Below are 14,406 nucleotides of genomic sequence, written 5' to 3'. Positions count from 1 at the left end.
GATTCGAAACGAAGGTAGGTGCATTCCACTGTCGGATTTCCTTGCGGTGTGTTTGATCTATGATAGTTAATAAGACTTTCTTGTGTGCGGTGCGTTTGCTCAGTTGGTAGAGTGCTTGCCTCGAATGCAATAGGCTCGGGTTTCGAATCCTGACGTCGGATGTGTCTAACTGATGAGCCCAGATGAGGGCGAAACTCGAGTCTTGGACTTCCGGTTTGTTGGCTGCAATGTTGATGATTGGGAGTGGAATTAATTATATATTCTCTCACACATTCTGAATATATATATATATATATATATACATATATATATACATATATATATACATATATATATATATATATATATATATATATATATATATATATATATATATATATATGTTGTGTGTGTAAACGAAGTAATTCATAACTAAATGTATGATTTTAAATGAAATTCTGTTTTATTTAAAAGTTATGACAGGAAAAAATTACTTAATGTTTTCCTATTTTTTCATCTTTCTTTCTTTCCCTTTCTATTACTATTTATTTATTTATTTATTATTTAATTATGTATTATCACGTTGAAAACTTTAGGAAAGGATATGCCTTTTATTGACTTTGTTAATCATCACAAAAAGCGTTTATGAAAATAAACTTATTGAACCTACACACATATCTGCTATAATTATATGGTATATTACTTTTATTTTAGTTACTGATGTTTTGACGGTTGTCCTCAAGATATATAATATTAGAATAAGATTTCACCTAATTTATAAGCATAATGTAAAACAATTTCTTTTTATTTATTTCATCCATTTAATTTTTCATTTTGTTTCGTCTGTGTCAGAAACTGTTTTTTATTCACAATTTGAATTTTGGAATCGACTTTGAAACTCATATATTATGATTTGAATAAAATATTAAATAAATATATAAAATTATACGTTCATTATAAAACAGCTCCACCGGATTTATATAATAATATACTTAACGGACTCATCATGTAAACAAAGAAGAAACCAAGAAATTATGCAAACTTCGGATTCTTACCTTGTGTCGTTGAAGATTCAAAATCCGGATTGGACTCCTTTACCGCACTGCTACCAAAGACTCACTTCGGATTTTACTATACGATTTGGATACGGAATTCAATATTCTTTTCACTGTGAACAAATATATGATTTCCCTTACTCTATGTTTTAAAAACTTTAAAAAACTTTTAATTTTGATTTTCTATGTTTATTGTTTTTAGCAAATTAGGTATAAACCATTATAATTTGCTAATATTTTCTCCTCTGAGGAGATGGGTAGACATCGAAAACCTATAGGTTAAGGAGATATACTTTTTGAATTGTATTCTTCGTCTTTATATTTAATAAAAATTCTGGATTTTAAAGTTAACCATTTCACGTCAGAGAATTTAAATTACTAATTTATGATATAAATTACTAATTTATGATATATATATATATGTGTATATATATATATATATATATATATAATATAAAGCTGAATGTGTGTGTGTGTGTGTGTGTGTGTGTGTGTGTGTGGTCACGAATAGGCTCCTATATGGTTGACTATTTTAAAAAACTGATTACATATAATGATAGAAGATGTATCGAGACACAGGAATGGGTATTTTTGATCTGGCAGAACGGTGGTTCATTAAAATTGTGGGGTCTGCGGTCGCGCCTGGTCCACAAAGTATGGAAATAAAATTTTAAAAATGGAAAAAAAACGTTTACAAGTGTTTTTGATATAGATGTACATAAGAATACTTTGATAACTATGTTTTAACTTAAATAGGGATGGTATAATAAAATTGTGGGTCTGCGTTCGCGCCTGGTCTCCATGGAATAGAAATAGGCACAAACTTTAATAAAGACTTTTCATATCTATCTGTGTAAGTATACTTTGATAATTATTTCAGTTTGAAGAAATATGGTATAATAAAATTATGGGGTGTTCGTTCGCACCTGACCTCCATAGAATGGAAATATGTCACAAAGTTTAACAAGATTTTTTAATATAGATCCACAGAATATTGTGATAAGTGTTTCAGTGTGAACAGGTATGGTATAATAAATTATGTGGTTTATCTATTTTATTTTTACTTTCATCATATTTTGCTTTGGTTTTGATACCCCCCAAATTCGAAGCTATCTCTTTACAACCCTACCTTTTCATAACCTATCATACTTTCATAAATCAGAGTCTATTTTCTGTAGGCTGTTTTTGAACCCAGTAAACGACGGGTACTTTTGCTAGTGTATATATATGTGTGTGTATTTAGAGAGAGAGAGAGAGAGAGAGAGAGAGAGAGAGAGAGAGAGAGAGAGAGAGAGGAACAAACGAAGTTCTTTGTCCATCAACATTTCGAAATAAAGACGAAACGTGGATGAACTTGGTTTGTTTCTTTTTTATCTCTCTATTTCTTCGGAATACTATTTCCGTTATTCTCATCATATATATATATTACATAGGCATCACCACTTATCAAGGCCAAGAGGCCACTCGATGATAAGGATTAAAGAGTGTACAGTAGAAATTGGACAATATAGCAATCGTTAGTAATGGAAATTCGATAAATTTGTTAACAAGTGGAACGGCTCATCAAGAACTTGTTTACGTTAGACTTGAAGACAACCATATTGTAGTCAGCTGGAAAGCAGGAAAACGGAAGACAATTCCACAGGCGTGCAGTTCTAAGAAAGAAGCTTTGCTTATGGAATCTACGTTTAGGTTTAGGCACAGATAAAGAGTAGGGGGAATTATTGATAGTGTTTTCAGTTAGACGAGTGTTTCTTGTGAAAGTTTGGCGAGAGGGGCCATAGATTGAAGCTCAGTCGAACACTTTCCATGAAAATAACGATACAGCAGAGGCAAACTCGCAACATCTCTTCTGTGAGATAGAGGTTGCAGGGAAGAGAAAAGGACATCTCCTACGAGGCTGCGGTCTATTTTGAACTCTATCAAGGCAGGACAATTCCTTTCTAGCAGCTCCTGCCCAGATATGGCAACAGTACTCCATCCTTGGATGTACCTGGCTCTTATATAGATAGAGAATTGCATCAGCAGTGAGATATCTACTGGATCGATAGAAGGATCCCACCATTTTTCCAGCGGCAACAGATTTGATGTACGTGTTCCATTTAAGATCAGGAGTAAAGGTAAAAAACTTGAGGCCTCCTCAAGACGAAAGGCATTCATTTCAATTGATGCCAGATGAGGATCAGAACGTTGATGATGATGATGACTGGTCTTAGATGCATTAAAAGTAACCAACCACTCCTTTCCCCATTGTACCACGTGCTCAAGATCAGAGGGGAGAGCTTTCTAGTATATATATATATATATATATATATATATATATATATATATATATATATTATAAGGTAAAATTAAAAGCCAAGAACAATGCGAGATTTTTTTTATATAGAGTAAAATTAAATGAAAACAAAAGAAATAAATTTCTTTTTTTGTTGTTGTTTGTTTTTTCTTTTTCACACAAATTTTAACTCTAAACAACAGTCATTTTTCCCCCCTTTTTCTGTTGTATTCAATGGTGTTATAAATCTCAATATATTTCAGACCTATTAGTCCTTTTTCAAGAGAAGACAGCGGAAGAGTGTTCAAAATTGGGAAAGCAGCCGCAGAGTTTGCCACGTGATACCGCGAAATATAGAACAAAAAATGACGCAACAAGTATTTCAAACACCAACTGATTTATTTTAACGTTCTCCTAACGTCATTTTTTGTTCTATATTTCGCGGATTGAATACAACAGAAAAAGGAAAAAAAAAATGACTGTTGTTTAGAGTTAAAATTTGTGTGAAAAAGAAAAAACAAACAACAAAAAAAGAAATTTATTTCTTTTGTTTTCATTTAATTTTACTCTATATAAAAAAAAATCTCGCATTGTTCTTGGCTTTTAATTTTACCTTATAATTTTCTTCAACAATGCTTCAAGCAAACTACAATCTACTTATATATATATATATATATATATATATATATATATATATATATATATATATACACTAGAAAGCTGCCTAGTGTTGCCCGGGAATTAGATGACGTCATTTCAGTGACGTCATATATATATGACATCACGTACGCCGTCAGCTTCTGATGTCATATATACCGTCATAGCTGATCTATATGAAATTACGTCATTCATGACGTCTTTGTGAACACAAAAATAAGGATTTTTAATATTCTCGATTAATTCTGAAGAATATTGAAACGCAAGTAAAATGTGTTACATCGAAAAACGAAAACGACTGGAAGTAATGTGAGTATTTAGAGAGGAGGAGTGGGAAATAGAAGTGGGGAGGAAGAGGAAATAAGGTGAGGTTAAGCGAATGTTCTCAGTGCGTAGGTGCGTTGGGGGTAAAAATGTTGTTTGCGAGAGAAAAAGACGCCATGATTTAGAATATTGCAATAAATTGTGACAAAAGAACATTTACATTTGAAGTTATTCTTCCGCGCTGACTCATCTTGGATTTATTAGTCAACTTTGATTTTTCTTGTTTTTTGCTCCCTCCATCTTTTCCTTCCAGATACAGAAACAGAGAGACAGAGAGAGAGAGAGAGAGAGAGAGAGAGAGAGAGAGAGAGAGAGAGAGAGAGAGAGAGAGACAGAAAATGAGTTTTTCTTCATCTTTTCCTTTTGTTATTAGTACACTCAGCGAGAGAAAGAGAGAGAGAGAGGGGGAGGGGGGGGGAAGAAAAGAGTAGAAAAAGAGAGAGGGGAGAGTAATTTGTCTAATTAAGGAAGTACATGTTTTAGGACATTGATGTTAAAAGCAAATTAATATATGATAAAGATTGGCCGGTCTATTTCACGAGATTTGCCATCGATAAATTTGAGTCTGCCAAATGAATATTTGATTCTAATTATTTGTATCCTTACACAATGTTATTCGCAAGAAAAAGTATATTTCGACCTTTTTAAAAACTACTTATTCCGGCTAGGAATACGATTGAAATGGATACTAATAACCTAAATAAAAGTATCAGCCGCCTAGGACATTAATAACACAACGTTCTACATTGCTCTACTTCACTGTTCAAATAAACAATGTAACAACAACAAATGGAAATGTATTTATTTCTTTAAGTTGGTTATATATGTAATACAGTTTAATGTAGTAAATCTAATTAAAATGTTGTTCTAATGAAATGCTACAAGCGGATTTCGTCAATCTGAGTGTCATTAGCAAACTATATTTTCGTATCATATGTTTATTATTATTTATCTCATTTATGCCACCCTCCTCAAAATAGAATGCGTTTTAAATTCATTAATGTGCCTAAAGGAATACATATATATATATGTATTCCTTTAGGCACATTAATGAATCAAAGGTGAAATATGTTGTACTAAATGTATTTTCAAGTCTATTTCGTTAAATAGTAAAAATCCTTAAAAGTATAGAATGTAGCTCAATACTGACGCCTAAAATATTTCAAATTTATTAAATGAAAGGCAAAATTTATTTATTTAGAAATTATTAATAAACAGCAAATTTCTTATCGGGACTTTTTAATCAATTTATAAGAAATATAAACATTTTCATCGATAAAAAGTTATGGAACATGAAGTGAATGACGAAATATATTGTCTTTTATATCTTTAAAAATTACAAAATATAATCTTTTATTTACAAAGTAGTCACTACTTATCAAGGCTCGGAGGCCACTCAAGGATAAGTGTTTATCAATGTACAGTTGTCAATGGGAAGATGTAGTAATCGTTAGTAGTGGAAATTTAGTAAATTAGATTACTTAAGGTGGTAACTCATCAAGAACTTTATCACGTTGGACTTGAAGATGACCATATTGTAGTCAGTTGGAAAGCAGGCAAACGGAACAGAGTTCCACAGGCGTGCAGTTCTTACACATAAAGTTTTGTTGATGGAATCTACGCTTAGGTCACAAATAAAGAGTGAAGGGAATTATTGATAGTGTTTTCAGTTAGACAAGTGGTTTCCTGGAAGTCAGGCTAGGGAAAACCATAGATTAGAGCTCAGATGAGCACCAGTTATGAAAATAAAGATAAAGCTGAGACAGGCTCGCAACGCCCATTCTGTGGGAAGAGGTTGCGGAGAAGAAAAAAAGATCACCTCCGACGTTCCTAGAAAGTCTATGTTGAACTCAGTAATAGCAGGATAAACTTCTTTAGCAACACCTGCCCAAATGTGGCAATTGTACTCCGTCCATGGACGTATTTGGCTCTTATACAGTAAGAGAATTGCAGCGGTAGAACTATTCCACCATTTGCCAATGGATTTGGTGTACATGTTTCATTCCAGATCAGGATTAAAGGTCAGACCTAGAAGCTTGTCAAAATATGAAGCCACCCCAAGACGAGAGCCATTCATTTCAATTGATGCCAGATGGGGATTAGAGCGTTAATGATGGAAAGATAGACGCTTGATTTTAGATTCATTAGAATGAACCAGCCCCCTTTTTCCCCAATTGCATCACGTGATCAAGATCAGATGAGAGAGAATCAGAGAGAACTTGGTCGTTTACAACCTTTGAAATAATGCCATAGATGTCATCAGAATTAATGTCTACGAATAATCTTAGGATGTGATTTGGGACGTCATTGATGTAGATCAGGAAGAGAATTGGGGCCATGATAGACCCCTGAGGGACTACAGCATTAACACTGTAAGCTTTCAATTTCTGCTCGTCAACCACTACTGTTATGAACCTATCAGAGAAAAGACATTTCCAGCTATACCGTAGCTGGAGATCTTATGGAGTAGACATTTATACTATACCCTATCAAAGGCCTTTTATATGTCAAGGGGAATTGCTCTAGAGAGGAAGCCTCCGTTGAGAGATTCCCTAATCCTATGAGATATAACTGTTAGCACATCTGCTGTAGATCTAGCAGCACGGAAACCATATTGTATGTTACTAAGAAATTTATTTCTGCTGAGATGGTTGACTACTTCTTTATTTACCACAGATTCCAGCAACTTACTCATGGCGCACAGGATGATTGGTCTACACTGAGAGAGAGATAATCCATCATCTGAATTTTTAAATACCGAACATATTGATGAGGTTTTCCGGGACGTTGGGAAGCCTTAAGATCACGCTTAATCAGCTCTGTAAGTATAGGAGCTAGATCTGGTTGAGGTTTGTGAGCACAATAATAGGAATGCCGTCAGGGTTAGTTGCTTTACTAAAATCGAGATTATTGATTAGCTTGACGACATCACGCATTTGTATGTCGCATAGTGTGTTTTGTATGTCGCATAGTGTGTTTTCAGACACAGGAGAAAATACGGGGGAGGGGTGCAACTCTGATCGTATAGGGTAGAATTAGCTGCAAAGAGGAAATTTTGTCAGGGAGGTAATTTATGAATATCAGGAACAGTAGAGGTCAAAGGATAGATCCCTGGGGCACTCTCGCATTTATATCATATTGTTTAGATGTACGACTGTCGAGGACAACCTCGATTTTTCTCTTATCTAGGAAGGATTTAATTATGTTAAGTATTCTACCAGTGATAGCGTATGATCTGATTTTCCTGTCAAAAGCCTTAGATATATCAAGATCTACCGTTCTGCCCTCCCCCGCTTTGTCCAGTGAATGGTATATACGTTCAGAGATTACAGTTAGGATGTCTGCTGTGGAACGGGCTTGTCTAAATCCATATTGTTGGTCAGTCAGAGTTTAGCATCTGTAAGGTGATAGGCTTGAGCATTGTTAATTAAGGTCTCAAATATTTTGGCAAAAAGTGGGAGGAGGCTAATGGGGCGATACTTTAATGGGTCAGTTCTTTCGCCAGAATTCTTGAATACTGGTTCCACAGAAGCAGTTTTCCAACAACCCAGAAAGCAAGATTCATTAAGGCATTTGTTGTAGAGTTTGGAGAGAACTGGAGCTACTTCAGCTGAGCACTTTTTTAATAGCACAGCTGGGATGAGATTGGGTCCACATGTCTTTGAAACATCAAGGTTTTTTATGATAGCATGCACCTAAGCAGGGGTGATTTTCAGATCATCTACCGTCCACATAGGAAATTCAGGTAGGGGGTGGTTGGAAGGGTCCAGTGTGGAGTTTAAGGCAAACCGACTGGCAAGCATGTTAGCCTTTTCGGTTGCTGAGCAAACAACCTCGTGATTGTTGGTTAGTGTGGGAATTGTTGAGTGCCCATTATTTACTACACTGTTGTAGATTTTCCATGTGCCCTTATAATAATGTTCTCCAAACTGAAAACCAAAAACGTGGTTACCTCGCAGTATTGCAGAAGTTCCGATTTTTATATCACAATTATCACAACAAGCATCCGGTTGTTGACAAAAATATTCGGTTCAACATACAAGCTACCATGTGGAGGTGTGAACATGGCCTTATGATGCGTTCCCCAATGCTCTCCGGCCAAAAACAGACTCGAAACAACTTGTAGAAAAATAACTGTCTTTATTTCTTTTGTGGTCGGACCTCCCATGCTCAGATCAAGCAACTGAAAACTGTGTCTCGTGATGTCAACTCTATCGGCAGACCTCCGCATTAAATTCTCAATGCGTCTGTGTAGAATTCTGCGGAAAAGCAAAAACAAGCTTTGCATGCGCCGAAAAGAAAGACAGACAAAATCAGGGGTTCTATCTATTAATAGTTAATTTCACAAAAGTTACAGATCTTTTTACATATGTACAACGTTCAGTTACTAAAACCTTTCAAGTTTCACAAATCTCTCTTCTTCGCCACTGGATGCTGATCAGGATGGCGGATAGGGGGGTCATCAGGCGTTAGGAGCTGTTTCTTCTGAGATTTTGGCGCAAATCTGTTTGACTCGAGCGGTTATTGGCTTTTTATAGTAAGGTCACGGGTTGGGGTCTGGCGATCTGCTGAACCAATCCAAGCCAGCCACGTATCCGGAGAAACCCCAGATACAATTGCGTGTGGGTACTTCCCCAATATTACCAGAGTTTTGCAATCTGAGACCAAAACGAAATCACGTAAGAGAAGGAAAAAAAAATGATTCCTCTCTTTCTTTTTTCACCCAGTTTTTTTTTTTATTCTGCACCCCGCAGCCGCGTACAAAACAGTCAAATATGCAGTTTTGCTTGTTACCGTTTTAGCATCAGATCCTTCTAATTTTTTCTTTGTTTTTTTTTCTGTCCGTTATTATTATAGTGTCATAAACCGAAAACACCCGATGCATGGTGAAGACCATTCGACGGTAATTGCGTCGTAATTAGAAAAAAAAAAAAACATCGGTTGGTGACACTTGATAACCCCGTGCGTACTCTGTTCGAACTAACAATGATAAAAAAGGAAAAAAATATGCATATCCTTACATTTATATTTTAATTAATTAAAAAAAATTGTTTTTCATCGTATGTAACTCGATCTTAACGTCTCGCATACTCTGTCGAAACAATAGCCGCAGTCATCTTTCCAAGTGACACCCATGGAACGAACCCCAAGAGGAATATCTTATAACCTGCCTACAAATAGAATATTGATTTAACCCAATTCTTTCTCGCTGGTTCCTCTACACTACTTCCAAATTCTGATCCTACTCTAAACTTTTCCGAGAAAATATTGTTTCTTTCCTCGACCTCCACAAGAGATGCAAATAGAGGATAGCTTGCGTCTAAGCTTTTTGCCATTTTTGACGTCATGGTACACGTCATGACTCTATCCTCCATCAATGGTACACTCGACTTCTCAACCGGCCTCTCCCGTCGAGGTCGACCCCTCTATCTTGGCATAGTAGCTTCTTCTGTGGCTGACTCGTTATCTGAATCATGGAATCTCTTGGAGCCGCCAATGCCATTCTTCTCAACTGTTTCTCCGCTTTGGGAATTTCCCATCCCTCAATTGACGCTTCACGGAGATGCTCTGCGTGTGCCTTCGTCATGGAGGCCGCCAACTGGTTCTTAATTTTATGAGAAGGGGCCCGTTTTTTCTATCACTACATAATAGGGTTTCCAAAGTGTATCTAGATTACTCCGTCTCCGGTGATTCCTATAATAAACTAAATCCCGACTTTACAATCCACAGATTTCGTCTTTTTATCAGAGATTTCTATCATCTTTCTCCTAGCTTTCCTAACGTCATCCTTAACCAAAGTAAAGGACCGATGCATCTCTTGTAGCGCGATCTCATGTTGTTCATCACCATAGTATTTTCTACAACGCATTAATATATTGTCTAGGGGCAGAATTACATCCCTGTTGTAGAGTAAATAGAATGGCGAGAATTTCGTAGTCTCGCTCACGTGGAACCTAATAGCCGCTAACATTTGGTTTATGTACGCATCCCACGACTGTTCCTCGTCCCCGATTTTCTTTGATAAAATGTCATGCATCGTCCTATGCAGCCTCTCAATTTTGCCGTTACTTTGGGGGTGGTAGCAAATGTGGTCACATGATAAATGTTGAGGTCCTCTAATGCCTTTTGCATCACTTTGTTAATGTTCTCAGGGTCATTGTCTGTTAACAGCTGGAGTGGTGCCCCAAATCTAGGGAAAATCTCATCCAACAACAGGTGCACCACGGTCTCCGCCTTCTTATTCGGGACCGCAAAAGCCTCCGGCCAACCACTATACATGTCAATAAACGTAACTATGTATCATTACCCGAAAGTGTCTTTGGGTAGGGCCCGGAAATAACTAACGTTAATTTCGCGAAAGGAAAAGGAGGCAGATCGCACTCCTGCATTTGAGGCTGTTGCTTCTTTAAATTCCTGGTTTGGCAGGGAGTACATTTACCCACGTGTTCATTCACTTCTTTAAATAAACACGGCCAGAAATATTTGCTTTTAATGGTGTGGGACGTCTTCTCCACGCCCATGTGACCATTATCGTCATGGTACTGAAGTAGCACTGTCTTATTAACGGTTCATCGTCGGGTAGCGATATGTAATACACTATCTCGTACATTAGTATGAACGTTTTCTGTTCCACCTTGGATAATTTCCCGTTCTTCATCCGCATCTTTAAATTTCTAATTTCCTCATCTACTTCTTGTTCCCTGACTACATCTAAACCCGATAACGTAGGACGTTCGTGCGATTCCGCTGAGCCTTCTGCCTTTTTATATGACGCAAACTCTTTTGGCTCAAAAAGATTCGAGTTTATCGCACTTATCGTATAATTCCTACTATATATTTCTACCGGGGGATCGTCGTTGTCGCAGCTTGAATTTACCGCACGTGACAAGAGATCGGCACACACATTATTCTTCCCCTTCAGGTACCGTATGGTGCAGTTATAGCCGGCCATACTCAAAGCCCACGTTTGTATTTTTCTATTTCGCATAGGAGAGTTTAATAGGTATTCCAGGGGTTTGTGATCGGTAAAAATGGTGAACTCAGCACTATGCAAATGGTGATTCAGTTTATTAAGAGCATAGTGCATTGCGTATGCCTCTTTTTCTATAGTCGACCATCTCGTCTGCGTGTCGTTAAGCTTATAGGATAAGAAGTAAATTGGTTTTTCAACCTCTTTACCCTCCTTCTGATCGTAGATCATTTGCGACAGACATGCCCCAATCGCGTAATCGGAGGCATCCGTGTACAGCCCGTAGTTCTTCTCGGCATCGGGATAGGCCAGTATAGCCATATCTGCAAGCTTTGTTTTCAGACTATCAAAGGCAGACTGACACGCGTCATCCCACTGGAACCTCGCATGTTTCCTCGTTTGACGAACCAGTGGCTCGGCGATCTCGGAAAAATTCTTTATAAATCGCCGATAACACGACGTCATACCAATGAAGGCCCTCACTTGTCTCAGAGTGGTTGGGGTCGAAATTCATTTGATCGATTTCATCGTGCCCAGGTCTGGCTGTATACCCCGTTCACCTACTTTTAACCCCAGATACTGTACTTCCTTCCTGAAAAACTCGCACTTTGTGGCTTTTAACCTGAGGTTATGCTTACGTAAACTGGCTAGTACCTTATCTATGTGATCTAAATGGCTTTCAAACGTATCCGAGAATATTAGGATATCATCTAGATACGGTAATGCATAGTCTTCCTGTCCCTGTAGAACTATGGACATCAATTCTTGGAAGACCCCGGGGGCGTTCGCAAGTTCGAACGGCATCACGTTAAAGTGAAATAAACCCCGGTAGCAGGCGAGCGCAGTTTTCTCTCTATTTTTCCTATTCAGTTTAACCTGCCAGTAGTTTAGATCCAATTTTAAGAAGTATTTCGCCGATCCGAGCGAAGCTAATATATCGTCGATGACCGGTAACGCTCTGGCATACTTCTTTGTGACTTTATTTAAAGCCCTAAAATCTACGCAAAATCTTTTGGTACCATCTTTCTTTTCGACTAACACTATCAGAAAGCTCCACGGGCTATTCGACCTTTCAGTCCGCATCATCTCGTCTAATGCCACATATACTGATTTCCTTTGCTTTAGCGGTGTTCGGTACGGACATTTACATATGGGCTTCTGCGTAACGGTCTCAATACATATTTCCATGGTATCGGTTCTGCCTAAGTCTTTATCGTCCGTAACGAATAAATCTGTATTCCGCTTTAGCACCCTATCGACTTCCGACTTAAACTCTTCAGGTACTTTTATTCCCTTCAGATTATTTTCAGAAACTTTGCTTCTATTTTCCTTCGGCATGGTGATTTCTGTAATGCTACCAGCCGCACTACACATAGCTATTTTGCAGCCTCTTTGTAGGGTGACAGTCTGGTTCATGTTGTTCATTATCAATAACGGGAACCTACCAGACCTTTCCACTTTCACTACCGCATTAGCTACTGATATAACGCTAAGGTTGCTAACAAAACCACAACTTATTTGTTCTACCTCATATTCTGAACCTTTCCCGTGTTTAAAACCTGCATGATCCATGCACGTATGCAGATGCTGAAGTTTTAATGTAACCTTACGTGTTAACCTAACTATTGATGAAATATGGGAATCATCCTCCAGAGCTATATACTCGTCCCTTATTCTTATCGCTCCCAAATCGAAGTACATTCTAACCCTATTTTTCTGAAGCCAGTCGCGTCCTAGTATTACGCTTCTGTTCAGATTTTCTGCGACAAAAAATTCCTGGTGGTTAGACTGACTCCCTATCCCTACTCTTAATCGAGCGATCCCTTCTACAATTAATAGGGACCCATTTGCTGTTCTAAGGCTAACCCTTTTATCGCGTATTTCGAGTCCCTGCCCAAGTTCCTTAAAAATACTGCTGTGTACCACTAACACTTCTGCTTCCGTATCTACAAGGGCTCTATAATTTTTTCCTTTCTATTCTAATTAAAACGGAATTTGATGCGCCCATATTACCGACTATGTGCGTTGGTATGTTCTTGTTCCATTTGTTGGGCGGTGCACGAACGGAGCGCCTCCGTTTCTCTCAATGCGCCTGCTGCAAAATCTTGCTATGTGACCAACTTCGCCACAGCAGTAGCACCTAATGATCTGCCTGCCTTTCTTCCTAGTTTTATATATCGGACCCCTACCCTTTACTTGGTTGCCTCTGTTACGTTGGTCTCCATATCTTAGGGAACTGGTTGGACCCATAGCGTCAGCTGGAATCCTCCGTCTCCTGTAACAAACCTCCTCATACTCCTGGCTTGCTAATTCAACTATATGCCTGTTAGGGTTTGGGACGATCCCGTAATCGTCCTCTAGGGACCTCTTTAACTTCGCCTATGCTAGACTTTCATAGTTCAGCATGAGTCGGTTAACGAATAGTCCAACCGGGCTCCTTGTGGTCGAGAGAGCTACCTAGCATTTTTCCTCGTCCGCTGCCCGGGTCATTCTAAAATACCGCTCTATATCCTCCACCCACCTCCTAGAGCCACCATCGCCTCTGTTTTCCAACGACACTATTCTAAAAAGTGCCTCCCCTCTTATGGAACTGGTAACCGACCCGACCGCGCTTTTTAATTCCGAGGTCAGTCTCTGAACGAAGCTTGAAATCAACTGCGACCCCATTTTTTATTAATCTTCTCTACAAATGAACAAAATCACAAGTTACAATATAAACTCAAAATCCAATTCCTTTTGTTATCGTTACGAAACACAAAAGAAAGACAAAAAATATATAAGCCAACAAAAGACGAAAAATCTGAGCTGTGTTTTTTTCTCTTTTTTTTCGAGCAGAACACGAAGGGAACCGAATGCCATCTACCTTATTGCTTTATTGGTGTATTCTTCTTCTGCCATGCACGGAACGCTTGTGTTCAAATTTCTACTTTTTTTTCGTCCAGTTCTGTTCTTTTGTTGTTTTTTGTTGTTGTTTTTTGTTGTCCGTCCACTTCTGAGTACTCTTATTCCTTTTTTTCTTATTAGGACCCCTCCTTCAGTTGTGATCACGTTCGCCAACGTTCTCGTATTCTTTGCTAGAATAGTTAGTCATAAACGGCACCAATGGTGCGTTCTCCAGCGCTATCCGGCCAAAAATAGACGCG

At 37.9% G+C, this 14,406-nt stretch overlaps 1 protein-coding gene across 8 annotated transcripts in view; it reads right to left on the bottom strand.

Moving 5' to 3' along the window:
- Window positions 1–14,406, bottom strand: part of LOC145263165 (uncharacterized) — a 1,002,407-nt gene that overhangs the window by 952,464 nt on the left and 35,537 nt on the right. For 3 of the 8 annotated variants that reach the window (XM_080120182.1, XM_080120183.1, XM_080120184.1), the window contains one exon: window positions 1,035–1,147. The exons of the other annotated variants lie outside the window; for them this stretch is intronic. The gene's annotated coding sequence lies outside the window, so the exon portion shown is untranslated. The remainder of the gene's footprint in view (window positions 1–1,034; window positions 1,148–14,406) is intronic. 8 annotated transcript variants of the gene reach the window in all.

Source organism: Euprymna scolopes, chromosome 38, assembly GCF_053919585.1.
Source record: "Euprymna scolopes isolate OS-2025 chromosome 38, ASM5391958v1, whole genome shotgun sequence".
Lineage (NCBI taxonomy): Eukaryota > Metazoa > Mollusca > Cephalopoda > Sepiida > Sepiolidae > Euprymna > Euprymna scolopes.
This window is presented reverse-complemented; position numbering and strand designations above follow the sequence as displayed.